General features: G+C 39.3%; 1 non-coding gene across 1 annotated transcript; it reads right to left on the bottom strand.

Moving 5' to 3' along the window:
• Window positions 1-15,505: 15,505 nt before the first annotated feature.
• On the bottom strand, window positions 15,506-15,612 carry LOC131238218 (small nucleolar RNA R71). The gene has a single exon (XR_009167626.1). It is a non-coding gene; the product is annotated as a small nucleolar RNA R71 (small nucleolar RNA).
• Between the last annotated feature and the right edge of the window lie 479 nt (window positions 15,613-16,091).

Raw genomic sequence — 16,091 nt, 5'->3', positions numbered from 1 at the left:
ACCTAAACAATAGATAACATGGATATACCATTCTTCTCATCATTAAAAACAATCAATCATCAAAGTTTAAAAAATTATTAAACCCATGTGCTTCCCTTCTAGCTTTGGCTAGAAGGAACTTAGAAAAACATAATTAAATTACATAAATAAAAAGTAACAAGAAAAAAATAAATGCAAATAGAAAAGATATAAAATAAAAAAATAACTTATAAAACTTTAATAAAATTAAAAACTTTCTAAAAACCTTAAATCTTGCTTTGTGATACCTTTAATGATGCTTAGGAATGCCCTAGGAAGCCCTATTTATAAGTGGGGAACTCCAATTTTCGTATAAAGTTGGAAAACTCTAGAAACCGCTTCAAATTTACGCAGTTTTTTAAAATAGACTTTTTGCTGCACAGTGTATTTAAAATAGATTTTCCGCTACGCAGTTTTTCAAAATAGACTTTAGAGCTTCATAATACACTTTTTAAGGACAATTTCAGGATTCTTCGCTTCAAATCTTCGATTCTTTTCATTCCTCACTTAGTTTTCTTGGATCTTTAGCATGTGAATTCTTCAATCTTAATCTCCTAAGATCCATCCATTGCTTTGGTGATTCTTGAACATCAAATCCATGCTTTTAGCACCCCTTTTCAATCCAAGCTCTTAAATTCACCTTACAACATATACATGAGTAAAATAGAACATTAAGCTGATTCATGTTCATAAAACTAAAATATAAATGAGGAAAGTTATGCAATATTTGCGTCTTAACACAACCCCAACCAGCATTTTGCTAGTCTCGAGCAAAATAAGCGAAAAAAAATAAAAATAAAAATAAAAAATAATTTTAAAAATAAAATTAAAACGAAAAAAATTCTAACTACACCACTTTCGCAGGTAAACTCGATTGCATTTAGCATATACAATAAGCCTTTAAACCCCTAGGTTTCTCCTAGTGGATGAGTTATACTCTCATGAGGGTTTTCAAAAATGTTACCCACAAATATTTAAAAACATGAAAATAGTTCAACACCCAGAAATTTATACAATTACGCTTTCATTCATCATATGAATTCCAAAACAAAATAATACTTACCCTAAGTTTGAAGTTAGTTAGAATCTCAATTTCCTAATCCATTACATCCTTGAGTTCAGAGACCTAATCAAAATTTAGAATAGTTATAATCCAATATCCTTAAGTGCTCCGTGACACTAGTCTAATTTTGAGAAATATGCATGTTCCCTATCCTAACTCCTTTCAATCATTCCAAGAATATAAAATATCTAGTTATTTCATTTTTTTCATGACATTTCTTCTTTTATCATCATATCCTCATTATTATAAACCACCCTTAGATGAAGATTCTCACCGGGTTTACTTCATAACCTAAGTAACGCACTTGTAATGGTAACAGTAATGGATACTTAGGTATCCTTACTCCGGATTACTGACATGATTGTTATGATCATTGCATTCAGACTCTATAATAAAATTTTCTTTTTTCATCATTTTTTTTCAATATTCTCTCTTTTAAGCATATATCAATGGTACTAGTTCATTCAACCTTGTTTGAATCAAAATTTGTTATTCTAGTTTACATATTATATTCCTCACTTAGTTAGCTAGGGTGTATTGTGGATTCAGTATATCAAATTATAACTCACTTTAAATTACTGATTAGATAATTGAACTCAAGTCTATAATTTTCAGTTATCAGATTTCTAACTACTATTAACCTAAACGAAGTATTAAATTTACCTTTGGAATTTGCATAATATCATGTTCACATTCTTGTATATATTATTTTGAAAATGTTGAAAAAAATTTCTCATAAACCTATAAAAAAAAAATAAATCACATGGATGACTATCCACACCCTTAACCTAAAATTTACATTGTCCCCAATGTAATGATAATGTAATATAGAGAACAATAAAAATAAAAGAAAGAGTGGATAATACCTACCATGAAGAACTCACCTGCTAGGTGACACTAAAAAATTGAATATAATACAACTCCTACATAAATGCTTCGTCAGACTAGGAGCATCAATCTGAATATTCTGGCTCATGAAGAAGGACGGACTCATCTCCCAAATGAAAGTTTTTTACATAAGGCTTCAATATCTAACCATTAACCTTGTACATATTGCCATTACGTGGATTCTCAATTTCAATAACTCCATGAGTATAAACATTCTTCACAATGAAGGGGCCTGTCCATCTTGATCTTAACTTTCCCGGAAAGAATTAGAAACGAGAATTTACAATAGTACATTTTGCTAAGGTTCAAAATTCTTCCTCAAAATGTTTTTGTCATGAAAAGCTTTGGTCCACTCTTTGTAGATTTTACAATTTTCATATGAGTTTCTCCTCAGCTCCTCTAACTCATTCAACTCTAATTTTCTTTGTTCACTTGCTTGGTCCATATCAAAGTCTAATTTCTTTATTGCCCAATAGGCTTTATGTTCCAATTACACAGGTAATTGACAAGCCTTCCCATACACCAATCTGTATGGGGACATTTCAATCAGGGTCTTATAAGTAGTCCTATAAGCCCATAAACCGTCGGATAGTTTGAGGGACAAATCCTTACTATCTGACCTTATAGTTTTCTCTAAAATGTGTTTGATTTCCTGATTAGAAATCTCAGCTTGCCCACTTGTTTGTGGGTGGTATGGAGTGCTCACTTTTTGTTTGATATGCTATATTTCTTCATCAAAGCCTCAAATGTCCTATTACAAAAGTGAGACCTGCCATCACTAATGATGACCTTTGGAGTTCCAAATCTAGAAAAAATATTTTCCTTGAGGAATCGTATGACTACTTTGTTGTCATTGGTCCTACTCGGAACTGCCTCAAGCCACTTTGAAACATAGTCCACACAAACCAATATTTAAAAAAATCCAAAAGAAGATGGAAATGAGCCCATAAAATCAATACCCCAACAATCAAATATCTCCATTGATAAAATTGGGAATAAAGGCATCTTGTTATGCCGGGACATTTTTCCCAACCTTTGACATCTATCACATGCAACACAAAAAGTATGTATGTCTTTAAACATAGTGGGCCAGTAAAAACCACACTACAGGATTTTTGTAGTGGTTTTCTTAGCAGAAAGATGGCTACCACATGCTTCCATGTGACAGAAGGAAATAACATTCTGAACTTCATCCTTTGGGACACAATGTCTAAAAATCTTATCAGTCCCATATTTATATAAATACGGGTCATCCCATAAGAAGTTCTTAACCTCTTTTTTAAAACACTTGATATCTTGTGATTTTCAATGATATGTCATTTTTTCTGTTACAAGATAGTTCACTATATTTGCATACCAAGGTAATTTGGAGATCACAAATAATTGTTCATCAGGGAGAGTGTCCTGGATATGCATCTCCTCAGTGGAATCATCTAACATCAATCTGGAAGGTGATCGACCATTACGTTTTCTATTCCTTTATTATTTTTTATCTCTAAGTTAAATTCTTGGAGTAAGAGGATCCATCTCAAAAGTCTCGCCTTTGCATCCTTCTTAGATAACAAATATTTCAAATTCGAGTAGTCCGTGAAAATGATCACTTTGGATCCAAGTAAGTAGGACCTAAACTTATTCAAAGAAAAAACTACTATAGGTAACTCTTTTTCAATTGTTTAGTAGTTCACTCAGGCTGAGTTTAGAGTTCTACTTGCATAATGAATAACGTAGGGTCGTTTATCTTTACTGCAGTCTAAAACAGCCCCTATGAAATAATCACTTGCATCGCACATTAGTTCAAAAGGAAATATCCAATCTAGTGGATGCATGATAGGTGCAGTGGTAAGGGATGACTTAATTTTATTAAAGGCACTTTCACACTCATCTGTCCACTTAAATGAGGCATCCTTTTGAAGAAGATTAGTCAAGGGTTTAGTAATGACACTAAAGTTCTTGATGAATCTTATATAAAAACTAATATGCTCTAGAAGTGATCTAATATCTCTAACAGTTCGGGGGGATAGGTAATCACGCCCCAAACTCAGAAACTGGGCTCACAAAAATTTTCGATTGCCGAATTCAGTGCTGATAGCCTCCGTTTTATCCCATTCTTGGCTCCTAGCGTCCATACGCCAGATTCCAATCCTGAGATCTACAAGGAGGATTTTTCAATGTATATTTAACTCGTAATAAGCATAACCATTAGTTTACCCAAATCACAAAGGCAACATCATCATCACATATCCACTAATATAAACATTTGAATACAGTACTGAAAGGAAAATACATACATTGAAAATGCTCTAGAAGACCGCTGCACGCTCCAAGCTCAACGCTGCTACGACCTAACGCCACCTGCATGCATCTATTGTGCATAAGCTTATAGATAGCTTAGAGGATGGTGAAAGTGTGAATGACTATGCAGGAGTGCGAAGTCGAGATGATAGTACTTGTATCGCAGGCTATGAGGTCCATCACAAGGGGCTTCTATACAAACTAGTCCCATACCTAATTTGGATAGTCAGACTCAATGTGATAAATTTCTGATCTCAGGTTGGTCGCGCCCCCCAATTGAAATCCTGACCATTGAGAATGTACACATATCAAATTAGTTGTGCGCCACCAGCCTGAGTGGATAGTGAATGAATGAATGAATGAGTAAGATGCTGAGTATACAACTCCTGCTCAATAAGTCCACATATCAGTACCGTACATCTCTGGGATCATCACCGGGGTCTAGTACACTTTACATGCAATCGTCGCCCATTGGATGTGCAACCATGCAAGTGAAAGTGACCTCACTATCCGCCTGGCCAGTAGTCAGCTAATATCTACTCGGCATGTCGATAGCGGACCCAATCATGAGCTGGTCAAACTTAGCCTAGCTATGCCCACTACTCTCTGGTGGGTAATGCCACCACCCCTTCCCAACCAACCACAACACAGTGGGAGACGTAGCCTTCTCGTATTCAGCACTTAGGTGCTCATGTATCTACTCGGTCTCGACGTTGGGGCGTCTCCTAGCCTTAGAGGTTTAGAAATTTTTACACAGAGCCATTTATAGCAGCCCGATGCTAGTAACAGATTTTCGGTGTCCTATCTGGCCATCCACAGCATGCCCATGGAGGCTAAGGCCCTGATGTCGATAGGGCATACAGTAATCACAACACACATTGTAAGATATATGACTCATACAATCTAGTCATGCATCAATTCTGCGCATACCGTGCGCTCATGTGAGACAATCTCTGCCTATCAGGGAGTCTCATAACAACTTGCCCAATGACATATGCAATGGTCAACCACATTTTATAACAAACATGCAGATGATGTGTATGGACATGTATCATGATACTATGCTGTCACATACTCATAATCGGTATTGACAACTGGCACCCACAACTGGCACCCATAATCGGCATCGATAATCGGCCTATATAATCGGCCTCGATAATCGAAATTGACCTCGATAATCGGCTTCGACAATCAGAATCGGCCTCGATAATCGGCCCATGGGAAGGTCACAACGTGGATATTTAACCATCATTGCCCATCAATGTAGACATTTAACTAACATTGCTTCTAAGGAGTAACCCACATAGAGCCAAACGTATCGTGGGCCCATGGCCTCACACAAGGACCCCATACACATCACTATGAGCCTCACTCATGGGCCGCATAACATGGACCTAATACGCATCACAATGGGTCGTAATAATGGGCCTTATATACATCAAGTGGGCTGCATCATTAGGCCGCACTAATGGGCCTCATATACATCAAGTGGGCTGCATCAATGGGTCGCATAACATGTGCCTAATACGCTCCACAATGGGCCGCAATAATAGGCCTTATATACATCAAGTGGGCTGCATCAATGGGCCGCACTAATGGGCCTCATATACATCAAGTGGGCTGCATCAATGGGCCGCACTAATGGGCCTCATAGATGAGCTACAAATATATCAAGGTGGGCCTCACTCATGGGCCACAAGTATATCAAAGTGGGCCTCTCGAACGGGCCACAAAATATATCGCAGTGGGCCTGACGGATGGGCCACAAAATACATCAAGGTGGGCCTCCCAGATGGGCCACAAAATACATCAAGGTGGGCCTCACAGATGGACCACAAGTATATTAAAGTAAGCCTCAAGTAGGAGCTTGGATTACATCTAAAATCATTTCAATAGTTGCAGGTGCAACATGTGTATCACTGTACACTATCATTCTATGGGGCACATGGCACCGTAATGATGATTAGCACCGCCTAAACATTGTCTATGTAAATCAGCACTGTCCAAACATTGGACAACACCGTCCAAACATTGTCCATGTAAATCTGCACCGTCCAAACATTGAACAGTACCGTCCAATCTGGTCTAGCATCGTCCAAATGGTTTAGACAATGTGGATGAAACAAATACATTACGGTCGACCTACCAGCACCGTCCAGGAATGGACGATGTGGATTTACAATGCATACATCAAGGAGGGACCCATAGAACTTGCTGACGTCAGTGCAGCAACTATCTACTGCTAGATGGATGGTCTTAATAAAACACATGGTCCCACACCATGTGTGAGGCTGGACGGCCTAGATCACCACCGTCCCACCCACTGGACGGTGGGATAAAACACATACATCATATTTAGCCCCACTTGTGGGCGCCACACGTACCAGGCAGGTACATTCAGCTAATCCACTTCCATGGAGGTGGGTCCCACGTGGGCACACCTCATATAACATAATATAATATTATTTATTATTTTATTATTTTATTATATATATATATATTTTAAAGGGAGCAGAGTCCAGGCCCTGGACGGCCTGGATGAAATAATACATTTGGTGGGGGACACCACGCACCAGGTGGGTCCCACGTCCAGTCCACCCGAATGGACGGTCTGGATGAAACGCCCGCATCTGGTGGGTCCCACGTTGACGTGGCCCACCAAAGTTTGGATCAGGCTGATACTTGTATTCCCTTCATCTAGGGTCTGCCAAAAAAATGGGCAGCAGTAAGGTGGGCCTCACTACCGAGTAGCAGTGGATCTTAATCCATTCATCAAGGTGAGCCACAACAGGGACAGAAAGAGAGAGAGAGAGAGAGAGAGAGAGAGAGAGAGAGAGAGATAAACGGTGATGATGGGAGGAGCTCCGCCACTATGAGTTCCTCCATGATACAACAATTAAATCTAACCCTAAGAAAGCACCCACCTTTGATCTCCTCTTCCTTCTTCCGCCCATAGCCTCTAGAGCTCCAAGGGAACGATTTCAATGGTTGAGATGATCTTTGGATGGTGGAGATGGGAGGTAGGAAGGTGGGCCACACAAGCTCTATCCATGGAGCTTGGAGCTTGGACGTGGGTTGCTTGCTTGAAAAATGGAGAAAATGAGAGAGAGAGAGAGAGAGAGAGAGAGGATGGATGGGTGTTAGTGATGGAGTGATGGGGAGAGAGATGGGTGAAGTAATGGAAAGTTGACTTTTTGAGATTACTTTTGTACTTGGGGATAGGATAGAGTAATGGGTTGAGTGATGGGTGTACTTTGACAAGTGAGGTGATTGATGTGATAGATTCTCTTAGGATTACAAAACATGGTATTTTTCTCGAATTGAATGTGAGCCCACATCTCCTGACCTGGGTATCACATCGGCGCGTAATACGCGGCATCGGAACCGCGATAATAGTGCGGTCGCAAGGGTACAAGTCTTGAATTGAGCCGACTCAGATTGACATGATGCAACTCAGGGTCGCGCGTAAACGCCGATTATAGATCGCGGGTCATCGAAATTTGACCGGGAGGACCGTGGAGGCCTAAGGAAGGGTACGGGCTACGATATGAGTCTTACAGGTAGATTAACAATAATGTCGAGTTTTGAATGATCTAGCTCGATTCTATTTTTGGAGATAACATGGCCCAAAATAATTTTCTTTTGAACCATGAAATGACATTTCTCCCAATTTAAGACAAGGTGCTTCCCTTCACACTTAGATAAGACAAAATATAAATTGTTGAGGTATTCCTCAAAACTACTCTCAAATACAGAGAAGACATCCATGAAAACCTCAAGAAACTTCTCAACCATATTTGAAAAAAATACTTAACATATACCGTTGGAAAGTTGCTGGGGCGTTACACAATCCAAATGGCATCCATTTGAAAGCAAACATGCCAAATGGACAAGTGAATGTGGTTTTCTCTTGGTCTTCAAGGGCTATCTCTGTTTGGTTATATCTGGAATATCCATCAAGAAAACTATAGGATTGACCTGCTATCCTCTCTAAAACTTGATCAATGAATGGTAGAGGAAAATGGTCATTCTTTGTGACCAGGTTCAATTTTCTATAATCAATGCAAACATGCCAACCAGTGGTGACACTTGTTGGTATGAGTTCATTATTAGAATTTTGTACGATAGTTATTCTAGATTTCTTTGGGACTACTTGAATTGGACTCACCTAAATACTATCAGATATTGGGTAGATGATTCCCACATCCAACAATTTGATCACTTCATTTTTTACAACTTCCATTATGTTTGGATTGAGATGCCTTTGAGGTTATCTAATTGGTTTGGCGTCCTCATCGAGGTGGATCCGATGGGTGCATATGGAAGGGCTTATACCCTTCATGTCAGAAATGGTCCAGCCCAAGGCTCCTTTGTGATCCCTTAAAACATTCAAGAATTTAATCTCTTAATCCTTGTATAAAAATGAAGAGATCACTACAGGATAAGTTTTATTTTCACCTAAGTATACATACTTAAGCTCATTTGGTAGTGGTTTTAAATTAAGTTTTAGAACATTGGTTGGTGATGACAGAGGTCATGAGTCCTTGATAGATAAGATTTGAGTGCGCGGTCTCCATTAGTACATACCAATGTCCTCGGTGGTAGTTGTAACGTTCCGACGGTACAGAGGCCCGAGTACCACCTTAGGCAAAAAAAATCACTAAGGGTCAAATTCTGTAGAAATTAGATAAAAATTAATAAAGTACTAAACTGAATTAATTGGTAAATTATCTTAAATCGCTTTCTATACGAACTACAAGACCCAAAACTAGTAGAATCGCTAACTCTATATTACCTAAAAACATAAGATCAATCTCAAAACCCAGTTGCCCTTGGGAGCGAGTTGAAACTCCATATCATACCTAGATCATTGGTTCAGACCGTCAGATTCTGACCCATCTACACCCTCGGATATAGAAAAATTTCCAACACATGTTAGTGTACTTGTGGCCCTGATCGAGTGGCTATGATTGTTGAATTGAAACTGATCCTCCACGGTCGATCCACTGATCTGATTGGACCGAAATCTTAACCTAGTCTAAATCCAATGTCAGGGAACTTTCCCCAGACAGTTGCAGAGAATGGACCTCCATATGAGCTCCGTTGGACTGAAACAACCACCATTTGGCTATAACCTGAGTATATCATGGCCCTGGGGCCATTTGCGTTAGTTCTGGGCCTATATAAGGGCTTTAACCCACCACTTTCTCATTCCATACGATTTTCCAAACCCTAAGAGGGAAGAGAGGAAAGAGAAGGAGAAAGTGAGGAGAAGTGTGAGAGATCCTTGGAGTTTGCTGCAGCGATTCTTCCTTGCTATTCCATAGATCGAATCATCCCTAAACCTATCTACACAAGCGATTCCAATTCCGTTCTTGGGTAAGAAATCCTAACCCTAATCTGTTTTAAGTATCCAAGCAGGTGAATCAACGAAATAGCTAACCTATTTTGTGATTCAGGTAGCAGTTGTGCCGTAGACAAATGCGTAGTATTTGAACTAAGTTCGATACGAGTCTATCGACGAAAGCTGCGGACTGTAATTGTTTAGATTATGGTTTTCATGGCTTTCAATGTCAGTAATGGTTTATGACTGACTTGTTTGCTATCACATGCGCCTAGATACAACGTTTTCAGCGTCTTACACATCTATATGAATTATGTAGAATATAATGCATTTCATGTGTTTGTTAAAATGTCTGAATGAATATGGAATTATAATTTATGCTTGTCATGCTTGTTAATTGAAAATACATGATCATTGTATGTGTGACAACTCCTTTGTGAAAGGATTCACCATAATATAGGTTATAACTAATATATTACATGTATGTTGTAGTGTGTAGTCTAGGTGTTTGATAAAATGCCTAAATGAGTAATTGTTCGATGAAATGTGTTTATTAAAGGTGTTGGGATGAGATCCTCAATTACCTTAGTGATTCGAATAGATTTCTCTATGTAATTTACATTAGGCTTAATGATTTATGTATGAAACGTACATATGTGATGTCATGCTCACTATGATTTATAGAATGCTCAAATGATTGAAATGCATGAGTTGGTTGCTAAATCCTGTTATGACTACTATATGAGAATGCTATTACTTGGAGTATGATTGGGACTACTACGTAGTCCAGGCAATCGGTAATAATTCCTGTTTAGTGGCCGAATTAGTCTTGCCACATTTGATGCGTTCGATGAATCCGAGTCATACGATAATTGTCGATAGTGGTACCATATCGATTAATTCAGCGTACACTCGTACCGGCTGAATTTGTCTAATAAACCGATTGGCTTATTGTGTGTTTATCATGTGTGGACGCTACTGCTTGAATTTAAGGTACCACTTACTAATGTAAAACCCGCTTCAACTATGGTACCACGATCCGCTAAGACTCATGAGCCGGGCATGATGGTATGGGACACCGTGGTCAAGCTGTCGGCCTACGCTGGGGTGACGAGCCTCCCCATAGTGAGTAATGAGCAACCTAAACCCATGAGCCGAATACGGTGGTATGGGATACTGTATTCCAGTTATCGACGTCCATTGGTGCAGCCTGGTTGTGGTCCCCAGTTGGGTTGGTGACGAGCCTTCGAAAATAGACTATCAGTTGGTAGGGCATTGGTTGTAGTGACCTCAAGTGTAAATTAAGCCTACGTTGAGGTGACGAGCCTCTCGTAGCAACGTATGGTATAAACTCACGAACTTGCTTATCGTATGTGATTAACTAGGACTAATGACTCTAGATGAATTATTGTTTGCGTAAATGACTTAAAGGGAGGTACCTTAGCTTCTCAAACCTGCTGTATGAATAAGTCTAATTAAGAACTTGGCTAATTACGTACATGCACCGCATTTGCATGTGCCTTTGACGCTGGAGTTGAGTACAAAGGAAATGGTGTATGCCGCGATCGTGAGATGATGTCGCAGAGGGAGTGCAGGCGAGGGCATGCATCATTAATACATATCATCCCTGCATTAATAAGAATAGCTAGGATTGTTTGATGTATTGCTTTATCATTACTGCTTGACTGAATTGATAACTTGTTAACCTTTGCTTTATAGTTCCACTGAATTAACTACTCATTCCCACTTGGAACGGTGTTTTAAAACACTACCCAGACTCTGGTTTAGATGCAGGTAATGGTGGAATCTATGCAGCTGAAATAGACTTCATAGGTAAGGAGGAAGAGTTCTCCTACGTTCAGCTCTCAGGCGGGTCTATGTAGACCCCGTGCTGATTCGACGAGTTTATAGGGACTTATGATTTGGTCAAACACCTTACATTTGATAATTTCTTTATTTTGAACCAATACATGTATATATCCAGCCCGGTAACATACTCATACTCCAGAGATTATGAAACACTTATATACTTTATATATCTATCTCAGTCTTCCGCTTTTCAAATTACATTAACTCTAGAGTATGATATGCTATTTTAGTATAATCTCACTCATGTTTAAATGCATTAATATGGATAACATTCAAACATCATTATCTATGTTGCATAAGTGATGTTCTAAACCTTGGGAGTTGAGATTTGCTCGACCCCCGATTTTCACGGTGTTACAAGTTGGTATTAGAGCATGATTTGGATTAAACTGGACCTGGGTTATGGTAACACGATGTATCCTGACGTACTTTGACTTAGGAGGGAGCGATGAAACGTAGGAACAGTCGTAGGATTCCCAGTTTCGCCAATCGGCGAAATTGACTTTGAAATTTAACCTTTATGCATCAGTGATCATGTGAAATGATCCCAATTCCTTTCTAAACCGTTGATCGACGGGTTTGGATGATAATTTGGTGCATGTTGAGGGTCAAATATTGTATATTAGATCCCAGTTATTACTTGGATCTACAAACATAATACCGTTTAATGGCTGATTTAATCATGTTTGTAATGCAGGGTGTGTTTAAGAGCCTAGACTGAAAAAGGGTGGTAAATGCATGGATTTGATGCTCAAGAGTCACCAAGGCAAGCGACGGGCCCTAGGAGACCAAGATCGACTGATTTGCACGCCAGGGATCCAAGAAAATCGATGAATTGAAGCTCAAGTGGCCTGAAAAGTGTCCAGAATGCAAGATCATAGGGTTCCCACCATCCGATCAGTTCAAAACTCCATACGTGGCCTGAAGACCATTAATGAACTGTACACGTAAAATTTCATCCATTGGATCGCTGTGGAATTGGCCCAACGGACATATCAGCCCATAAAACCATTGATTTTGGGCCCGCTTGCTATCTAGATGTGCTTGAAAATTGGTCTCAACGCGTTAAATGAGCTAACAATACGGATGGACGGAGCGGATTTCTCACGAACATCTTCGTAGGACCGCATGTGCATCACATGTGCACAGTACACAAGTGCACCAGCCGTGCACTGAATTCCTCAAAGTCGGTCAACGCACGCTGACCGACGTCTTCTTCTCCAACTCAAACACGGACAGCGTACTCACGCCGTCCGCCGATTCCGTGCAGTGGGGCCCAGTTTGCATCCAAATCATAAATCTGGACCGTCCATTGAGTCCAGAGGGAGGGCGTGACCCTCACCTAGGTGGACTTTTCCGAAAAAAAACGTGGATCGGATTTTAACAGTCTAAACGCAGGACGGACGGTAGGGAGAAAAATCTGTGGACCACGCCAAAACTTAACAAAAACCAGCCCATTCTGACCGAAAAATCGAGAGGAATCTGATGGACGGGGTGGATTTCATCAGAAACATCACCACGGGTCCCACCGAACACGTCAGCGCATCCGCGTAAGCCTTACGCGAGTCCGGGAAAACCGGAAGTTACGGGTAGTTGCGGGCCACCGTCTGTGAACGGATCATCGATCCAAACCGTCCATTCGATCATACAAGGGGTGCTTACACTCACCACGTTGGCAGTTCTCAAAGAGGGGAAGACTCCTCCTCTCAAACGGATTTCAAACGCAATCAAGTTATGCGTTTCCTGGCGCAGAGCAGAGTTCCGCGAGGAATCTGCTGCGAATGATTCCGCACTCCAGCAGGTCGATTCTGCTGATTCTCTACCACCCCTCCTTGCTCTATAAAAGGAGAAGAAGGAGAGAGAGAAGGGCATCTGAGATTGGAAGGGTGAAGGTGAAGCAAATAAGAGGTTTTCTGTTTTTTTTTTCCTGTTATATTTCTTTTGTTGCTTTGTTATTATTTTTTTATATATAGCTTCATCATATTTATGTGTGGCTAAACCTCTTAGCTAGGGCTAAGAGGTGAAGCCTGTAGCGAGATGAGAGACACTATTTCATGCGTTTAATTTAAATTTCTAAACTGAACTTGGTTTTAAGTTGATTATTAAAGGAATATTTTTTCAGTCTTTAATGGTCTGTTGTGACTGAAATTACAATGGGTTTGCAATGGGTTTGAATATTTCTTTTTCCTCTTTTTTCTATGTTTATGAAGTCAGGAAGCCCTGTTGTTCATCATTGTTCCATGGGCATGGTAGGATGACAGTGCCCTTCCTGATCTTCATACATTGTTGGTTGGTTGGTAATTAGAGTATTTCTGTTGTTTACTTTGTCTCCTGGGCATGGTTTGGTGATGGAATCCATTCTAATTCATATACCTTTCATCTCTTGAAAACTAGATCAAGTAAGTTCAGTTTGAATTCCATAATCCTTGATGCAGGCATAAGATCTCCCTGATCTCTACAAGTGGATCCTCTGAATCCCTAGTTTCCTTCCTCTGAATTCCTTAAAGTTTTACATTAATCTCTCCCCATTATTCATCAATTTACATTTGATTTTGATTGCATCTTAGGCTAGTTCTATTTCTACCTAGTTTCAGGAAACGTACAAGTTTCAGTCCCTGTGGATTCGACCTCGGTCTTACCGAGTTTATTACTACATCACAACCCTATACTTGGGGAGTGAACAAGTTTTTGGCGCCGTTGCCGGGGACTGACGGCTACGTTTTTTCTGAAATTAATTAGTTTTAGAATTAGGTTAGGATTAAGATTTTACTTACTTTAGGATAAAAGTTTTTATTTTATTTTATTCTATTGTTTTTAGAACTTAACCTGTTTTCCTGTTTTGTAGGATCCTGACATAAGTTCTTAAATTGGTAATTCCTTCCTAATTTCTCTACTTTTTCTATTTTTTTAGAATTAAGGTTTAAATCTTAGAAATTTTCTAACTCTAGTATTTCTCTATTTGTAGGAAATAGTTTATTTTTAGAAACCTTCCTCTTTTGTTTTTAGAAACTAGGTTAGTTATTTCCCTTTTTAGAGATTAACCTTCTATTTTTGTTCTCTAGTAACTATCTAATTTTAACTCTTTTAGAATCTAATTTGTTTCCTAATTTATTTTTAGAATTTTTGTTTAGAAACTAACCTTCCTATTTTGTAGGCCTTTAAAATAGAAATTTCTAATTCGGTAAGCTCCTTCTCTACTTCCTATTTTTCAGTTCTCTTTTAGTAATTTACTTTTTAGTTTAGGACTTTCCTAATTTATTTTAGAAGTTTCCACTTTCTTTTAGAAATCAGTTTACTACTACCTTTCTTTTAAAGGATTGTTCCTCTCCTTTTTAGAATCTAACTTATTTTATTTTATTTTGTAGGTCTTTAACTTAGGGGCTTCAATTTGGTAATTTCTTTCCAACTCTCCCTCTCTTTCTTTTTAGATTTTCTTTTCCTTTCTTAGGATTAGGCTTTGAATTTAGTTGAGGGCTATGAGTGTTTCATGCTCAAGTAGGCCCGTGACAACACTCGACGTCTCTTGACTGAAGGAGGATTGGTTGACCGGGAGGACCACGGAAGCCTACGGGACGGTACGGGCTAGAATACGGGTCTTACAAGACCAACCTCCTCTACTTCCACCCAGGGTGGAGGATACCCAAGATGAGAACGAGGTACATCAGGCACCCCCGCCTCGTACTTTACGAGATTATCTACAACCGGCGGGAGTGAGTATGCCCTCATGCATGATTTTTCCTGAAAACACAGGACAAATGGACATCAAGCCAGGAGTTATCTAACTCCTTCCCAAATTCCATGGACTTGAATCTAAAAGTCCATATTTACATTTGAAAGAGTTCGATAAGATTATAGCTACATTATGTTTTCCTAATGTATCTGAGGATACAATTAGGCTGAAACTCTTTCCTTTTTCCTTAAAAGAGAAAGCTAAGACGTGGTTACATTCACAGCGTCCTAGATCCATTGGCACATGGAACGACATGCAGAGGGAATTCATAAAAAAATTCTTCCCACATCATAAAACGATCACCCTCAGAAAAGCAATCATGAACTTTGCCCAAAAAGAAGATGAAATATTCTTCCAATGTTGGGAAAGGTTCAAAGATTTGGTCAGTTCATGCCCATAACACGGATTTGAAACGTGGTGCATTACAAATTTTTTCTACGATGGACTGACATCTTCCATGCGCCAAATGGTCGAGACAATGTGTAATGGAGAGTTCATTAATAAAGATGTCGACGAGGTATGGGACTACCTCGACAGTTTGGCTGACAAAACACAATCATGGGACTATTATCCAAAGTCGAACACCACGTCTAGGCCGAATCAATTAAAGGAGAAAGGTGGATTATATCTCTTGAAAGAAGAAGATGATCTCAAGTGTAAAGTGACTACGCTCATAAGGAAAGTTGAGGCCATGGAAGGAAAGAAGGATAAGGTGAATGAAATTGTTTGCGGCATCTGTGATTGCAACATTCATACAACTGAAAATTGTCCTACAATACCCGCCTTTCGAGGTGTGTTGAATGAACAAGATAATGCCGTAAACAACTATCAAAGACCTTTTACTGGACCTAACTCCAATACGTACAATCCTGGTTGGAAAAATCATC

The sequence above is a fragment of the Magnolia sinica genome, chromosome 2 (genome assembly GCF_029962835.1).
Source record: "Magnolia sinica isolate HGM2019 chromosome 2, MsV1, whole genome shotgun sequence".
Classification (NCBI taxonomy): Eukaryota; Viridiplantae; Streptophyta; class Magnoliopsida; order Magnoliales; family Magnoliaceae; genus Magnolia; species Magnolia sinica.
Note: the sequence above shows the minus strand (reverse complement) of the source record. Positions and strands in the feature narration are given on the sequence as shown.